Genomic DNA, 6,000 nt, shown 5'->3' with positions numbered 1-6,000 from the left:
GTATCATTTTACTCTAGGAAGACTCTTTTTCACTTCAAAATAAATTAGAAATATCCAGTTTCTACATTAGTAAATATATTCTTAAATTACAGTATTCTATAATATCTAATTACCATACCATAAATATTCATTTCTCATTGGAAATCTAAACTATTTTCTGCAGTAGAGAGTAATAAAAATTGAAATTTATTGCCTTCTCTTTTTTATTTCTGTAGGTTATATTTCTGCAATAAGATTATAGTCTCATTTTAGAAACTGTGATATATATTACAAATTTCACTTCAAACAAGAAAAGGTGAGAGAATGCAACCATAATGTTCAATGTACATGGGTGAAAAGAGACCCAGGTAACTTTAGGGACTAAGTGTGAGCAGGAGAGATGAGAGGGAATGTTGGAAGAGTGACATTGATCAAGACACATTATACACATAAGCTGACATGTTGAATTGAAACCTCTTCATATAATTACTTAAACATGATAAAAATTGGATAAATAAGTTGGGAGCTGGTGACTCGGGCCTGTATTCCTAGCTACTTAGGAGGTCTGAGGATCACAGTTTGAAGCCAGTCTGGGCAATCAAACCTGAGAGAGTCATCTTCAATTGAACACCAAAAAAGCTGGAACTGGAACTGTGGCTAAAGTGGTAGAGTTCTAGCCTTGAGCAAAAAAGAAAGAGAAAGATAAAAAGTTTCACCATTTCCACTCTTACCAGAATGTATTTTCAGGGAAATATCCCCAGTATCTATGTCAAATTCAGTGTTATCAGTATCTAATATTTTCCCAATATAATTTTCCTATAGTTAAATCTGTTTTTATTTAAACCAAGGGCCAGTGGTTCATGCCTATAATCCTAGCTACTCAGATGACTGAGATGTAAAGGTAGCCCTGGCAAGAAAGTCCTTGAGACTCTTATCTCTAATTAAACACCAGAAAACCAGAAGTGGGGTTGTGGCCTAAACTGGTAGAGAACTAGCCTTGAGCAGAAGTGCTCAGGGATAGCTCCCAGGCCATGAGTTCAAGCCCTATTACAAATTATACATGCATGCATATACACACTTATGTGTGTGTAAGAGAGAGAGTACCTATGTGTGACTATGCATACATTTTTTTTCTTTGATTATCAAAAGGTTTGTATATTTCATGCTTGTATGTATTACATGTTAATTTGTCTTCGGGGATGATTCTAGGCTCATATGTTTAGTCCATTTGGCAGAAAAACATGTTCATCTTTTTTCTCAAGGATTGCAAAAGGCTTTTTGTAATTAAAATAATCAAGACATTTCACATTTTTTGCAAATATTTATTTCTTGTTTAACATATAGATTTTAAACTAATTTAACTTGCATACATTATGACTGTGAAGCATCTGAGATTTTACCCTATTTGTACACTGACGATTTATCCAGTCACAGTTGTATAAATGTAAGAGAAAGCCCTAGACAGCTGGATCACAGAAAGTGCACAGTTTTCCAGTCTCAGCAATGACAGCAATGTTAGCATTTTCTCAAATTATGTTTTCAAGCCCCAGTTTTCAAAAGGCCATGACAAGGGCAGGTGACACTTGCACATATATGGGATCACATTCCAGAGGAGGAAGCCCAAGCTCTAAAAAACATTCTCTATTTTAAAAAAATTCTCTATTTTATAATAGCAAGCAAATCAATCTCATGTTTGCCTTACCAGATAGATTTTCTTTACTCTGCTGGACAGCAAACAAGCTTTCCCTATTTGCATTGCCCATGATTCTTGTTAAATAAACACCCTGGAAAAGATCATCAGAACAAATGCCGCTCAGAACTCCTTGTAACACACAGAGAATATGAGAGACCCATGGGGACTTGTCTTCTGACAGCACAGGGCATAAGAATTGAAGTATTAACAAAATTTATCACCTTCTTTGGTTTTATAATTTGTTAAAAGTTGTCTTTTTTTGAAGTTGTTATGAAGCTCTAACTAGGATTTTTTTTTTCATTTCTTTATTGTCAGAGTGATGTACAGAGGTTACAGTTTCATATGTAGGGCAGTGTGTACATTTCTTATCCAACTTTTTACCTCCTCCCTCTTACTTCATTTTTTTCCTCAGATCTTTCCATTAAGTATTTTAATAAAAGTTTTCCTCCTGAATGAATTTCTTTTGACTTTCTGACTTTCTTTCTGTCTCACTCCCACCACACTATTGTGTTTTAGGTTTACATTTCAGTTTTAGTTTTTAGACAGTGTCTTCTGTTTCTGCTTGGGGAGCACACTGCATGCAAATCCTCCTACCCCTTCCCACGGGTATGTACCACCATGCTCAGAGCATGAATTAGGATGGGGTCTCACTAACTTTCTGCCCCAGGTTGGCCCTGAGCCTCAAGCCTCCCAAATTCCACCTTTGTTATAACTTGGATTACAGGTGTGAACCACTGTGCCTTGTCTTCCTCAACAGATTTTGAAATAACTTGTTTTGCCTTAAATATTGACAACTATTTTTCCATTTAATAAAGTAGTTGCTTTTAATTTATAAAATATTAACTTTCCAAAATCCTCTGAAGAAACATGCTATTTTTTTCTCTTTAGCCTCAAACTTTCTGATATACCATGCCTAATGTTTTTATGGTGTTGCTTATAATAATATTAGTGGATAATAAGCACTAACTCTGTTCCAGGAATTGTCCCAAGCACTTTACAACTATTAGTCCTTATTCTTGTCACAACGATGTGAGCTAGGTACTCCTTTCTTTTTTTAAAAAAAATTACTGTTTCACAAATGTGAAACTGAAATAAATAATATATTCAATATCCAATACTTGACTTGAAAAATTACAATCACAGTTCATCTGATTTCAACAAGAGATTTTCTTTTTTTGAGTCAGGTCCTTGGGGGAAAAATGAACAATGTTCAGGACAAGAGAAGAGATGGCAATTGGGGAAAAAAAATGTAATGGGAAGTGAGTCATTGGAGAGTGGTTATTCTTCTGATATCTCCCTAAATTCATTGAATCTAGAATTTCATTGTATGAGAGCTGAGAAATAAGAAAAGGAAAGAAAATTTGGAAAGTACATAAAAAGTGTTAGCATTTATCACATCATAAGAATTTTCAGCTGGTGCCAGTAGCTCATATCTGTAATCCTAACAAATAAGTAGTCTGAGATGTGAGGATTCCAATTCAAAGCCAGGCTGGGCAGAAAAACCCATGACTCTGATTAACTAGCAAAAAGATGGAAGTTGAAGGGTGATGCAAGTGATAGAGTGCCAGCCTCAAGTGGGAAAAGCTAAGGAAGAGTGTGAGGCTCTCAATTCAAGTCTCACTAATGACACGCATACACACATACACACAGAGAAGAATTTTCCAAGAAAATTAAAGAAACATAGAATACAACAGGCTGCTTAGTAAAGAAATAACCTACCTTTGGAAGTGGGCACAAAATGATATCGTTTTGTGTCCATGGGTTGTATAATGTGCTTAGAAACTTTCATGATCTGTTAGGAATATTGTTTGGAGGATGCCTGAAATATTTGAAAATGTACTAAAGTCAAAATCTTCCAGCTCCAAGGTTTTATTATCTGTAATGTTTCTGTCTCGAGTTTACATATATTCTGTCCTATTTTCTCTTTACCGATTCTTTCAATATCTATCTGAGAATTACCTTTATTTACTAAAAACAAATCAATATTTTATGAACCAAACATGATTACTTTTTCAGTGGTGATGTAATATTTTTACGAAGCTACTCTGCCACCTTTGCTGTTTGTATTAATATAGCCTACTGACACTTGATCATTCTTTGAGACAGATGTTCCTTATTTATCCACAAACCTCCTAAGTGTACAAGATAAATACTGAAAGTATTGAGGCTTCAGATGTTCATTATAATTTTAGTCTGTTTGAAGATAAATATTTTCTTTAATATATTGATTAAACTTTAATTCAAAAGAGGTATGTGTAATTATCAGTTATTGGTGATTTAATATTGGTAGTACTGAGGTTTGAAATCAAGGCTTTGTTCTTCCAAGCAGATGTTCCACCACTGGAGCCACATCCCTATTTTATTTTTATTTATTTATTTTTTGGCCAGTCCTAGGCTGTGAACTCAGGGCCTGAGCACTGTCCCTGGCTTCTTTTTTGCTCAAGGCTAGCACTCTGCCACTTGAGCCACAGCACCCCTTCAGGCCATTTTCTGTATATGTGGTGCTGAGGAATTGAACCCCAGGGCCTCATTGTATACGAGGCAAGCACTCTTGCCACTAGGCCATATTCCCAGCCCAACACATCCCAATTTTAGTTATTTTTCAGATGAGGCCTCATGTTTTTTGCCTAGGATGGGTATCAGGCAAAGATCCTCCTATCTAGGGCCTCCTGATTTGTTGGGATTACAGCTTCAAAATACTATTTATGAATTATTTTTTTGAGGTGGAGTCTCACAACTCTTTCTTAGTTGGATTCAAACAGCGATTCTCCCTACCTGTATCCCAAGTAGCTGACACTGCGGATCTATCACTGTATCCAGTCCTGAATATTTGATTATTGGGCTATACTATTTGAAATAATATTCCTCATTAGAAAAATAGCATGTTTAACTTATAAAACTGAGCAGAAGCCACATACATGAAGAGCTAAACAATGTCACTTTCTATATTAATTTTCGATGACAATTACAACAAATTCTTGCGAACTCAGTGAATTCAAACACCTGGAAAATTATTATTTTTTTCATCGTTATGTGGTGTGTAAATCCACAATGGTGTCATTATGTTACATCCTTCTTCTGAAAGCTCGAAGAAGCTGTTGTATCTTCCTACCTTCTGGACGCTTTGACTGTAGCAGGCTGCATTCATTTCAGATGCATTTTAAGGTGCGAATTTGGAAGCACTGACAGCTACTGCAAACTCTTATTTGGGGCGGTGGGGGTGGCGGTGGCGGAGGCGGGGTCAAAGCCTCTCAGTGTGCGCCCCTGCACCCAGGCAGGTCCTATATCCAAGCCAAGCCCTGGTGTAACTAACCCTGGACACCTCAGGGTGGGCTAGGCAAATACATCATTGAGTTCTCCCCTGGGGGAGGGAAGTCAGGGGAAAGGAGTGATCAGGCAGTCTTGGCTTCTAGGATCCCAGAGCTGTCCTTCCATTTCAATGAAGCATATGTGATTGGGCCCTTCCCTCACCAAAGTGGGTGGAGCTACTGGCCACTTCTACAGCCCATGTGCTCTACTGCTCAAACTTGTCAACGTGTGTGTCACACTTTCCCCTCCTCTACAACCAAATCACTGCTACAAGCTGTCCCCAGGATTCCTGAATTGAAATCCTCAGATTTTATTCCCAACAATACACCCCTTTTCAAGATGATCCCCATTCTAATTGCCGGAGAGATGAGTAACGTAATTGGTTTGTTTCCTAAAGCAAGCCTGCCATGTAGAGTCACTTTCAGATTTTATACAGGATTTAACCGATAAGAATAGTGGGTTTCTCCTGTAGTTGGGGTCTGACCTTCCACCGCTATGACAGAACCTACTTGCACTTTCCAGACTTACCTTGTGCTTGCAGTGTTTGCTCACCATGCCTGCACCACTGAGCCGGGCTCTAGTTGCAAGCATACTTCACAGTGTTTTCTGCTTCTCTGTGTTTTTAGCTTTCCCATTCACCTCTTTCTTGATTCTGGGAGCATTTGATTTGTTTCTTTCTTCAGAATATATTTTTCCTTTGATGTCTTGCTTTTTCTTTTTTTTTTTTTCTCAAATTTTTATTATCAAACTGACGTACAGAGACGTTACAGTATCATACGTTGGGCATTGGATACATTTCTTGTACTGTTTGTTGCCTTGTCCCTCATGCCCCCCTCCCTTCCCCCCTTTCCCTCCCCCCCCCAGGTGTTCAGTTCACTTACACCAAACAGTTTTGCAAGTATTGCTTTTGTAGTTATTTCTCTTTTTTTACCCTGTGTCTCTCGAATTTGGTATTCCCTTTGAATTTCCTACTTCCAATACCAGTAAACACGGTTTCCAATATACTCAGATAAGATTAC

Source organism: Perognathus longimembris, chromosome 4 (assembly GCF_023159225.1).
Source record: "Perognathus longimembris pacificus isolate PPM17 chromosome 4, ASM2315922v1, whole genome shotgun sequence".
Classification (NCBI taxonomy): Eukaryota; Metazoa; Chordata; class Mammalia; order Rodentia; family Heteromyidae; genus Perognathus; species Perognathus longimembris.
This window is presented reverse-complemented; position numbering follows the sequence as displayed.